Raw genomic sequence first — 13867 nt, 5'->3', positions numbered from 1 at the left:
ACGTTGGAATCAACTCTTGACATGCCCAGCAGGGATCTACCTAATAGACCTCAACAGACCACAGCGCTGCAACTCTTCAGTGCATAACCACCAGCATTATTTTTGTTTCTATTAATTTCTTTTTATGTTTGCCCTCGTAATAGTATGTAAACCATTATAATTGTCGGTTGTCTACTTTATTTTATTTTATTTTTCTTTGCTCAATATAAACAGTATATTTGTATATGTATACTTATATCAATAATTGTAAAATACGACTAACTGTCCGACTATTGTATTGTTATTACTACATTTATATATTTTTTATAAATAATTGTAAGCAGATTATGCTTCTGCGGAATCTGCAATGTAACCTATGTTACGAAATAAAAAGATTTGTGTGTGTATGTCAATTGGACTGTATACTCCAATTCCACTCTAACAAGACAAAAGGCATAATTTTTAACCTTCCTGGTCGCCCTAATCTTTATTTACGTGTCCCCACTGTTAAAATGGGTGGAAAGTCAATAAGTATAAAAAAAAACACTGACATATCTGGGAATTATCCTGGATTACCGGCTCTCCTGGGAGCCTCATATTCATTATGTAACAAAGCGAACTGGATTAATTTTCCAGGCCTTCACTAAGGTTGCTCGTGGCACGTGGGGACTTAGTTTTGATGCTCTTGAAACAATTTACAATCAATTATTCATACCAATTATTACTTATGCTTGTGGGTGTTGGGGATGGGCATCAAATAAGACCCATCTTAAACGTAAATTAACATCAGCTCAGAGGAAAGCTTTGATCCCTCTCACCAAAGCTTATAGAACTACCTCCAACTCTTCCCTACAAGTGTTAGCACGAAAGCCTCCTATAGAACTACAAATTCAGTTCTATAGCCAACTTAGCTGTCTAAAATGGGGGAATAACATCCATCTAACCAGAGATACAATTTTAACTTCGGAGTTTGAATCTGAAACCCCCGTTAGCTTGTCACCAAGTCCGAGTATACCTCCTATAAACATTATTTACGATACAGATTATAATGGCATTTTAGTATTTACTGATGGATCGAAAAAAGGCAGTAACGTTGGCTGCTCGTTCGTTGTTTTACTGAATAATAATGAAATACATCATAGCACTTTTAGACTTGGTGTATATACAACAATCTTCCAGGCAGAGTTATTTGCCATTCTTATAGCCCTGACATGGGCAAATACTCAGTACCAATCAAGTGATATTACGATTATCAGTGACAGTGCTTCTTCCCTAGCCGTCATTAACAGCTCACAACTACATCCTTTGTCTATACGTATTAAGAATCTGATAATGAGTTCCAGTAACAAATATAGCCTGATGTGAACTAAGGCACATCACGGTTTAGCCGGGAATGAAAGAGCTGACGCATTAGCTAAAGCAACTGCCAATAATTCGCAACTAGAAATCTCTTATAACAAAGTCAGCTTGACCACTGTTAAAAGACTTTTATGGAGAGAAGTCCTGGATATATGGCAAAACAAGTGGAACAGCAATAGGGAGAAAATAATCTATAAATTCTTCCCTAATATCAATGATATTTATAAATACCACTGGTTGAAATCTGACCACTGGTTATCACAGTTTTTTACTGACCACGGAAAATTTGCAACATACCTTGTACCTATCAAGATTTGCCAGTCATAATACAACTTTATGCACTCGCTGCAACATTACAGATGGCAGTGACCATTATTTTTTGATTATGTATGTTTAGAAAAGGAAAGACAAGAAATTAAAATGATTTTGTCTGAGCGTGGTGTTGTATGGCCTTGTAAACACAATGAATTAATAAATAATTATGAAAAATTTCTATATTTTAATAACTTAGTAAGAAGATACAGTAAAATCACCACGATCTGTCCTAAATAAACTTATATTGGCTTGTTACATTTATCTGGTATTACATTGTTAATCCATGTGCGTACAGAGAGAGATTGCTCTGCCTTTTCATATAAACTTAATAGTATTATGTGGTCGATGGAACAATTCATTAACGCCCGAATAACTTAATTATATGCAAGGATAGTAATCTTTCATTTATTACTGCAATAACTGGTATAATATGATGTGTTGCAATTGACACTTATACATTACAAGGATAACTTATCAATCTGTTTTATAGTATGTGACAATACTTTGACTGTTATAATGCCTGGTTGGAAGTATCTTTCTTCACTCTTTAATAGTGATGTAACGAATATTCGGTTACTATTCGGTATTCGGCTTATTCGGCCGAATACCGAATATTTAATCACTATTCGGTCGAATACCGAATACCTAAAATCAGGAGTAATAAATAACAAAAACACAGTAAATTAATCATTTTGATATTTACATTTATTGTTATCGAGTTAGTGTTGTTTATTTATATTTATTTATAACTTGTAACATGCACAAAATAAAACAGAAAATAATATCAGTCACATGTATTCACAATTTATAATTACAAAGATCAGCACACGTACACGTCTATCGTTGGAGAATCCTCGCACATTTAAGGGTCTGACCCTGCCTATCCTTCTTTTTAAGCGCTCGTCTTTGCTCTTCCTTTTCTCTTTCCTCTATCGCTCTAATCCATGTATGCCTGTGCATACGTCATAATACGCGCTCACGATACTTTTGATTTGTCACTTTTCAGTCTTAGAGTTCCCATTTTAGAATTACGTGACTCAGCCTGGTGATAACAGAGAAAAGAGACAGATAGGACGTCGATATAAGTCACAGTTATGATTTCACAGATTTGAGACAGCTTGATAGCCCGAACGGCCCCAGGCTTTGGCCCGTGCACGCTAAGTGACTTTCATTACAAGCATTTAGCTTTCCGAAGTCTATAACAACAATTGTTTGGCATTGACGGCCGCGAATTCCGTGCCAATATGCTGCCTCGACTTGTTCGATTATGTTGTCGACTCAATTTCGTATGTATTTTCACATTTTCACTTCGCGGTCCTTCTCTGTTTTTTCCGTTATTTACACGTGTAGGTCATTTCATTGTTATCCACATTTGATATCATCACTTATCACATACTCCCATGACACTCTTGTCTGTCCGCTACAACTGCCAAAAATGAACGCGATTGGCGATGCGTAGTGACAGCGGGCCAATAGAGAGCAGAATCCTTGCCATAATGCGGTTTGCGCGCCAATTTTCGTACGTGCGTTAATCAAGCCGAATAGTTTGGCCGAATATTCGGCTATTCGACCATGCCACTGGCCGAATATTCGGTATTCGGCCTAAGGCCGAATATACTATTCGTTACAACACTGATGTTTACTTTAAACAGAAAGGGGAGATTGAAATTTTTTACTCTTTTAAGTTAGGTTTCATTTAGGTTTAAAGGAAAATTTAATTGGGTTTTTAGGAAAATACGGGACATTAATCGGAAAAATTGGTAAAAGTTCCGGATTTCACATTCTTCACGTATATCCTTGTAGTTTCAAACCCGAGGCTGCAACGACCAACGATTATGTAGGCGCTGGGCGACACGACGGCCACCCACCGAATGCTTTCAATATGCTGTTTGTGTAATCGTTACAAAAAAGTTTAATGCGCTTTTATTATTCTGAACAACATTTCGAGTGAAAATCATTCGTTCGGAAGCAATTTTATTCTAAGAAGCGATAAAAGCAAGGGATAGGACTACGCCAAGTTTTACCTATCCACCCGCAAGTTTAGCCAGCATCTGAGTGATGACGTGAAAGGCTTAAGTTTAAAATTTCAACCTTCTACACCCAGTGGTGTTTTTTCTCTTGGAGTATTTGCACGGCCAAATAAATAAGAAAAGAAAAGATAGAGCTTTTATGGCAATATTCCCACTTTTGAAATGTTTATATTTCGGCAACCCGTTTATAGAAAAACCTTAAATTTTATACGCTACCTAAGAAAACAAGAATCTTTCGAACGAGACACTGACATTTAATACAGACGTTTAAAAGATGGAGAAATCGTAAACAAACAGATAAAAATGACAATTAATACGAAATATATTAATATTAAAATAATATCAGTAACAAAGAAATACATTTTGAAAAACTACAATAACAAAATTTATAATGCTAAATAGAAAGTGTGCTAATATTGACGCAAACCGTTGCACAATACATGAAGCAATTCCTAATAGCTTTGTGTGTGTCACAACTGCATCTACGATTTCTCTGTGTAGATTTTATTAAACAGGATACTTGTATATGACATTATTTTAGCGGTAGAAAACAAATTAATCCATTTTACATTGTTCCTTATAGGAAATTTGGTATCGGATTGAGAAAAAAAATCAGTTTCCGAACAACTTTTAAGAACGAGTTAATTTCGAAAACTGAGGTATGAATGCATATATAAATCTGCGGGACAATAATTCATTATTTAAAAATCCAACAAATATACTTTATAGAAAACTGCATCCAAGCCGGAAAGTGGTCAGCTTTATATTGAAAATTGCTTGAATATTTCCACACACGCATCCTTGCCCGTCTTAATGCTTATTTAACTTGAAAACTAAGATTGCATCGACTGCATGATCTGAAAGTGTTTTCACATGTCATTCGTTTCATTACATTAACAGACTTTAAATGACAAAATAATAAAAATCGCAGTTATTTTAATGCAGTGATTACCTTGGGAATACTTTTACGATTTATTGTAAATATTCCAGCTACGGTGATTGCCGGAGGGCATTTTCCTAGTCTTTTTCTATACGAAATAATCTGTAATTAAAACATAAAATTATTATTTCTTTCATATACGAGTAACGTTGATAACTTCTACATTAATAGCCTATTAGCTTAGAGTAATGGATAGTTACCCTTAATTGATCATTAAGATTTTTCTGCCTCTAAAATTAGAAATAATTTTTCTGGTTAATTTTTAGAAGAATGAAGATAATTTTGCGTAATTTAATAAATGCAATTTTCTAGTATAATTAACGGCTATCAATATTTAACAAACACGGAATATTAAATATTGCCCGATTAGGAAATCAACATTTATTGGTTTTTATTACCTGGGGAATGCATATCGGACCTTCTTCTTTCTTATCGGTCCCTATACAAGTTACACATTGTCAGTAATTTTACACTACATTTTTTAAAACAAATGAATATACATAGACACGAATTCCACTTACACTTTTTGATGGTGACTACATTATCCATTTTTGAAAACAACCGTCAATTTTTTTACCACGCAACAAACAGATTCCAACTTCACTAAAATTACATTTTACACATTTAATTATCTCCAGATCAAAAGCCCCAATCCCTTTTTTTTCCTTGTTATATCTTCTCTTAATTATGTCTTCCTAGGGTGTTTAATACTGAACGAACTTGGCAATCATATTTACTCTTACATGAAATAAGTAGCGCTATAAACAACATCAGTTTTATTATCAGGGACAATAGGATTATAAGGGGTTTCTGTGCCTTTTTGTATAGAAAAACAGATAACACGCAGAGAAATTTACACTTATTTTCTCTTTTTGGAATAAGAATGAGAACATGTAATGCATAATATATAGAAGAAACGAAAATCACGTCCAATTATGTAGTGTAGTGTTTATTCAGTTTGCACAAAAATACATTACAATTCATAACCGTGCTATAATTTAAGTAAGAGAAAAACTGTCAGAGATCATAAAAAGTATTCTAAAATACAATAAATACAATTGGAATTATATACAATTAGTGAAATTTAATGTGTACAGTATTGAATTGGCTGGTATTTAGTACGAAATTCTTCTAGATGCTCTTTTAGCCCATAAAGAATATACTGTAAATATATCATTAAATAAGGTATATGCAGAAAACATTTTATTCAATATTAGTACATATTAAAAATTGTAACGTAACATAAGTCATATCAGATTTTTTAATACGTACTATAAAATCTGTTATAAATCTAATTTAAAGGAATAAATGTGAATAATTTCAAACCTAATAGTTTGTTTTCGAAATATTTAGTAAAATTCTATATTCAGTTTCGAAATTTTTGTAACATATTTACAGGAGACTTTACCAAATTAAAGAAAACAAATCACAAATACAGTACTTCCTTTACACAAAACAGTATGTGTCAATGAACTTTGAAAGTTGCTAATCAAATGGCTAATTTTAATCACATCTCTATTAGCAATCGTTAATTTGTAATAAAATTTTATCGAAGCCAATAATAACTAAAACTTAATTAAAAATAAATAGAATAACAAAATTAAAATTTCAAGCCATTTATGATGATAGATTCACGAAAACGACGTAAGATGTCCAGGTATGTGGAAAAGTGGACAAAGATGCCGTGTTTATGTAAACACGCCTGCACATCCGTCCATAATACTCACAGAGTTACTTGCTAAAAATGGTATTAATGCGCATTCACATCTCGCCAACTCATCCTGTTTCCACCGATTAAAAAAAATCTGCAGGTTCATTTTCAATCATCAAATAAAAAAACAGTTTCTTGAAAAAAGTAAAAGGTGGTTGCGAACAATTGCTTACATCAATGCTTCCAGAAGTAGTATCTGCGATGGTAAAAGTGTATCGTCGTTCCACACGAAGATTAGATTGATGCTGATTGTAAATTGACGTTTTAAATTATTTAAAGTAAAAAAGTACACGTTCAGAATGCGAACGTTTAGATCCTACTATGTTTATCAATACACTAGTAAAAGTCGTGTTAATTAATTAAATTATTTGAAACAGAACTAAGAGACAAATAAATTCCTGCGATATTATTTTAATATTTAGTATATCGAATTTAGTACTTTATAAAATTTGCATCGATACCAGCAAAGTGTTGAATTTCACATTGAAAATTGCTTTAACACACTGTCGCACGCATCCTTACCCCTTTTAATGCTTATTAAACTAGAAAAATAAGACTGCATTGATTGCATAATCTGAAAAATATCGAAAAGTTATTAATTATATTTCGTGAACAGATTTTTAATTAAAGTCATATATAAAAAATGAGTATGGGACTTCTTACCTTGGGTATACTTTTACGAGTTATTGTAAATATTCCACCTACAGTGATACCCGGAGGACATTTTCCTNAAAACTTTATTATATAAAAATGAGTACTGGACTTCTTACCTTGGGTATACTTTTACGAGTTATTGTAAATATTCCACCTACAGTGATACCCGGAGGACATTTTCCTAGTCTTTTTCTGTAGGAAATTATCTGTAATTGATATAAAAACACTCGTCTAGTTATTATATTATATTAAGTATAACCTATATGACAAAACGTGATGACAAAAACGTTTTCGTATTATTATAAAATAGAATAATTGATAATTACCATTAATTGATCATTGACATTTTTCTGACGAAAAAAAAGTAATTCAAGTTGTGAACGAAATCGATGCATCTAAGAATAAAAATAATTTTCTCTTTCATAGATTCATAAAATAATTAAGAAAATTTCGCGAAATTTTAATAAATATAATATTTTTCCTGAATTGAGATAAATATTTTTATTAATCATCTTTTTAAAAATGAATCTTTATGTTGAATAAAGCTTTACGGGTATTTAATAACATGTAAATGATGATGTTCTGTAGTATTCAACACTGCTTTTCGTGTTTTAAACTAAAGTTTTATTTGCTTTAAATTTACTCGAAATTATTTATTACCTTTAAATGTTATTATGCACAACATTTTGACCAGTCTTGTGTTGACAGTAACTTGAAATTAATGTATCTCAAACAATAGGTTTTCTAGAAAAGAGCGAAACAAAACAGTTATACTGCAGAAAGCGAGTCACATTTCTCTGTTTCGCTTTCAAGTATTCTCGAAACGTAACCTCGTCGTTGATATATGGATACCTGTATTTAATTCTTGTTACAGACAACAGACTTTTATTGCAGCTAATAGATAAATTATACGAAGTTCAACTTCAAAAATTAACAATAGGTAATATTGTAAAAGTAAATTTACTTATAATATTAATAAATTACATTTAGATAAGTACACCTAAATAAAGCCGACTGATTTGTTATATAAAAACAGAAATTTTTAAAAATAATTTAGAATTATATGAGGAAGAGATGACCAAGTGCCCAACGTGGTAGACAACTGCCGTGTTTGACCGGAATAAAAAAAAAAAAAATTCAGAAATGTGTATGTGCCACAGAAAAAAGTTTTAAAAATAGTGTAATAACTGTATATCAAATATTGTAAAAATAAAGAATTAAACAATAGTAATATACAGATATTAAAACTCTTTATTGAATGGACGATGTATTTTGCGATTTGTTTTCTTAAAAAACATGCAAAACAATTTACTGCGAATAAATTCTAAATAATATAATTTGTCAAGTTTAATTATTATGATAAATAAAATATTTTTTTTAAGTTAGAAAAACTGTTAATGTTCCAAGGAAAATATAAATAAACATTAATGTGAGATAGCAGAAATTCCTATATTAGAACTAATCTTTAATAGTAACATTGCGCGAGTTACGCAACAATTGTTGTTCTTAGCCACCTGAGAAAATTTCCCGTTACATTTTCTCGAAGGCAACGTGAACTATTAACCTCTGAACGGCCGAAATCGTCCGGGATTATCATCAGAGACGGCCGAAAATAGTTAGTTGCCGTTTTAGTCCTCGGAGAGGAAAGAAGTCGTCGTCCAGTTAATCGTCGTCCATTTAATCGTCACTCATTAAATAGTCACCCATAGGATTATTTTTTTTTGTCTGTGTGTAAGTGCATGATAGAGCCTGGATAAATCAAAAGGAACATTTAAGAAGAACTATTACCCATAAGAAAAACTATTACCTTGTTCTCCGATTCAACACGACCCGATCGGATATCTATTACCAAAGGTATTTACCAACAAGCGAACCGTATGTGAACTCTCTCTCTCCCTCCGGAACAACACTTTATCCAATTTACTTTTAAATAAACCCTTGTTAATTGTTAAGTGTAGTTCGAGTCTCTTCCCTGTGTTATCTCTGACATTACGAATCTGTCCGTCCACGTACGGGACCGCTCGCGCGACGGTGTGACGTAATCGCCGTCTCGGTTTCCGTGTTCCGGTGTCAATCCTGACAGGGCACTAAGGAGGTGCCGACCCGAAAGGTCACATTAAAATTCTAGAAGTATGTCATGAAGAATACAAACTTACGGTTTTTGGTATCTGTGTCGTCAAGAGAACCGAAAAAGCAAACACAATGTTACTAGCAATTCCAATGTACATGAATGCATATTTCACGATCTTCAATCCTTCTCCGTATATGCCAATGTAGAAGGATGTTGTTGTGACTGTCAATTGAAATAGGTAGTAAACTGCCAACATTTGGTTACTCACTTTTTCTATGTTCAGAAGAATGTCACAATATTGTGCATGTTTGTGAATTACAAATCGAAAATCTAATGTTTTGCCATCCTCCATGGCATTTTCCAACATTTCATACAACGAAGTCATATTTTCATGTAGTGTAATGCCTACATCTAAGATACACAGAAGAGATATAATTAAGATTCCAACTCGGTAAATTATTTCCCACTGCGTTAAAATTAAATGAAATACAAGTTTATGCACATTTTCTTCATTTACAATAGATCCAAACATCATCGCGGTAACAGTAAATGCAATGACGTAGGAGCATATAAGAATCAAAATGGCAAATTTATTTAATTTGTAATGAATGAATACGGAATTTTCTGTAAAATTATCCAAGTATATTTTGCATTTCTCTACAAGTAGATTTGAATAGATTCTGACATTTTTACTTAGAATTATTTCATATTCTAAATAAACGAATAGAGTAAAAGATAAGATTAAGATAAAATAAAGAATAAAATCTGTACCAAAAAGACGATCGATGCCCCCCGTAAACTGATGTCTTTCTTCGCCTTGTAAAAAGATAAACAAAAGAATATTTACGTTACAATACATGAATAAAATTTTTATAAAATGTTGATATACCTTATACATGAAGTTAGTCTTTTCGTTTTTTAAAGGTAGATACACCCCGAAAATGGAGAGAATATTTCTATTTTCTGTAATTCTACATAACAAACAGTAACAATCAAAAGAGTGATTCACAGTGTTACGGATCATTTTCCGACTTCTTTCAATTTTAAAAATCAGCAATTTTTTAAAAAAATTATTATTTTTTGGTAAATGGTGGAACAGCAAGTTTAAAACTAGACAGAAGTGCGTAGTAGTAAGACAAAAATGGCATTAGAAAATGGAATTCGATTAAGGTGAATCACGTTTTAATCAAAATCTAATTATTTACGCAAATAATATTCAAGAAATTTGTCATAATTTATGTTGCGTTTACCTTATTTATTACTTTGAAATTTAATTCCTATCTAATGGAATATAATAAATTTAAAATATTATTCTAGTTTATATTATTCAATGTCTTAATACAGTTTACAATACTGATTTCGTCAATAAACTATTGAAGTCAATTTTAAAAACTAATCAATAAAATGCACACGTCTCAATGTTTTGTAAAATTACTTTTAGCAATTATTAAATGCCTTTTTTATAATGGTATGTACATAAAAAAATTGACAAATTTCAATTTCCATTATTGTTACGTGTTTTTTTTTCAATTGATTTTGTATCTCTAATTGTTGTAATATAATTTTATGCGAAGAGGAGAGATATATGTGACGTTTATGAATAAATTACTACACTATTTGCTTTTCGGTAGACATAATAAACTTTCTAGTGACTTGTACTAGCAATATCATAACTGAAATTACGAAATAGAGTTTAATATAATCGAAAAATACTAATAATCGTTGAACCAAACAATACAGAAATTGTATTGACATTTATGAATGTTTCATGACGTAATATTGAAGAAACGGTATATTGAGATATCTCGCTGCAAACATTTTTTTAAATAAAATACTGCAATATTCATGCTGTTATTCTAAAAGGTTCGAATTTGTACTAAATAAATTTGAAAATAGAATAGTCCAAGTATGCGCAAGTAAGTTTACATTCGATTGATGGTAGAAAGAAGTGGAACACAGGGACGTTCTACCAAACTGGTGTTAGCAAGAAATTTTTAATATCCATTCAGGTGTTGTACGCGTGAAAATAACTTGAAAATCTCGAATAATACTTTGCCAGTCTGTTGGTGAGACGTGAAATAATAGAGAGGTTGCGGCCGACGTTTTCATTGCGAAAACGTGTACGTCGGACGTTCAGCGCCGCCTTCCTGTAAGTCTAGAAGTTTGACAATGGCATTTGGTACGTCGAGCATGATTCCACTGACGTTCCAAACCCCATTGTCAAACTTCTAGGCTTACAGGAAGGCGGCGCTGATCGTCCCGACGTACACGTTTTCGCGATGAAAACGTCGGTTGCAACCTCTCTAATGTCCTGTATTCAGTGGCTATATATATTCGGAAACTCTCTCAGATAGCACGAAATACAGGACTTATATAATGAAAGGGGGTCAAATGTATATTTGTTTGTCATTTTCTGCTCGATATGTAGTTTTCCCTTAAGGTTAAACAGATTTATGTTTCCTACTTAAGATTGAAAGCAACGACTATATGCTTTGAGGCATCTGTTCAGTTCTATGCTGATAGAACCTTTTTTGGAACTTCTTTCTGCACTTCTGCATGTTGACATACTGACCCTTAAAATCCATTTCATATTTACCGAACATATGAAAATAATACTTACTGTTGAAGTTTCAACAGTATAGTATTACATTTTCTATACGAAGTTTTCAAGCTTGTCACTACTCCACACTAGCAGTGTGGTGTGTGACATTATCATGTCAGCCGATAACTCCTTCTAAAACAATATTCTTGATTGTACAGTTGTTGTTTGTCTACTAAAAAAAACAAGAGCGGTTTATGGATCTGCGATCTTAGCGATATCGATCGTAAAATATGTCTCATCATTCAGAAACTCTGAGAGAACGTTTAGATAAGTTTACATAAGTCACTATAAATTCCATGTATTCTTTTCTATCTATGCTAATAGTGTTGATATGCTAATAGTGTTGATAATATAACATAAATAAAACTTTCTTATCAGTAATTTTATTTTAAAAAAATCATATTACTTTCCTCTTGTTATGCATTCAAAACAAGGATAAGTGTTGAAATTGCGTCAAGTTTGATTCTCTGAATTTTTTGAAAATCTCCACATTTTCAGATCCCCCGAATTAAAAAGAAAATAAAAAAAAAATACGGGAGACAAGTTCAGTTTATATTTATGTATGTGTGTGTGAGTTTGTGTTGGCGTGTATTTCGCTTAATATCTCAATAAAGTAATAAAGATAAAGAAACGAAATTTGGCACGATAAATTGTATATAAGCGGCATTGATACTATTGAATTTGGTTGTGGAAATCAGGAGAATAGAGAGATAAAGGGTGGTCACGTGATATATCTCGCGAAAGATTAGACGTAATGAAAATTATATAGAATATAAACGTAATAGAATTCCATAAAAGCCGGTAAAGTTACGCAACTCGTTATTAGATTTAGAAAAAAAGAGGAAAATATTTTACTTTAATCCTAAAACAATGTTTTGATGTTTTTAACTGGTTCGTTGATTTAATAATTTTTTTCAGATTAACTAGGAATGATGCATGTCCTTTTTAAATCTCAAGAAGTGTTAGATAAAAGTCACTATTATATGTAGAAAGTTCATTGGTAGCAGGACCCAATTCACTATATACAAACTTCTGGACTAAACCAGAAGACACGTGAATTCAATTCAAAATTTTTTTTTTCTGAATGGTGTTACATAAATGACTGACATGACTCTGTTATTAGGAAAAGTATGATGTACAGGGGCAAGACATTGCTAATTTAAGGTGGACAGCGCATATTTAAATTAAATTAATTAAAAATATAATTAAAAATTGTAACTTGGCATTGTGACCATGTCACAATAATAATTGTTTGTTAGTTTACTTATTTACTATATTTATTTGATAAAATAAAATGATAGAGTAATTTTGTTTTATTTATTTTATTTTACAAATTTCAAGAACTTTTCGGTTGTCATAAATGTTAAACTGATTTCTAGATTTGAATTAAATCCTCTAAAAATTTATTATTCCTTCGTTATTAACATCACAATGATTGTATTTATCCATGAAGCAAGCTATATTGGCATGCAGGGAGGCTGATATTTTCTCATGAGTTCTGGCTGGTTCGTTGGTGTTTAATGGCACAACAGCTACAAGGGCCAAGCTGTGCCATGCCAACCGGTCAATCTGTCTGATTTATTATATATGTATATACTTATTATATTGCATATATATATATATATATTCAATATAAAATAACAACAAAAAACAATAACAAGTATATACAACAATAAAAATAAACAAGCAACAATATATATAAAAGTAAAAAGTATATAAATAGTTAAATCGCTTTATACATATTAGTAACTTTTAGAAAGTGCAGTAAGTTGTCAAGATTTCGCCTTTGGCCCAAAACCCCTGTCAGACTTGCATTTTCAAAATACTGTCTACGCCTCGTCTAGAAGGCAGAGCAATCGCACAATATGTGTTTTACACTTAGAAAGCAGTTGCTATACTGGCATACTAGATGGACATAATCCTTCAGAAGGTATTTATGAGTCAGTCGAGTATGTTTAATTCTCAAACAAGTAAGAATGACCTCGGATTTCTTATCATACAGCTTATTTTGTGTCCAATTTTCTATTAAAGGTTTGATCTCGTGTAGTTTGTTGTGGAATTGTGTGTTCCAAATAGCTTGCCATCTCTCTGCTAGTTGATTTTTAATGACCTGCTTCAAGTTGCTGTTTTTAATAGGCATTGTATGCTCTAAATGATTTGCTGAGTTTGCAGCAGTGTCAGCTTGTCCATTCACTCTTATACCCAC

This window comes from Centruroides sculpturatus, unplaced genomic scaffold (assembly GCF_000671375.1).
Source record: "Centruroides sculpturatus isolate CEXI.00-Female unplaced genomic scaffold, Cexi_2.0 scaffold62, whole genome shotgun sequence".
NCBI classification, from domain to species: domain Eukaryota; kingdom Metazoa; phylum Arthropoda; class Arachnida; order Scorpiones; family Buthidae; genus Centruroides; species Centruroides sculpturatus.
This window is presented reverse-complemented; position numbering follows the sequence as displayed.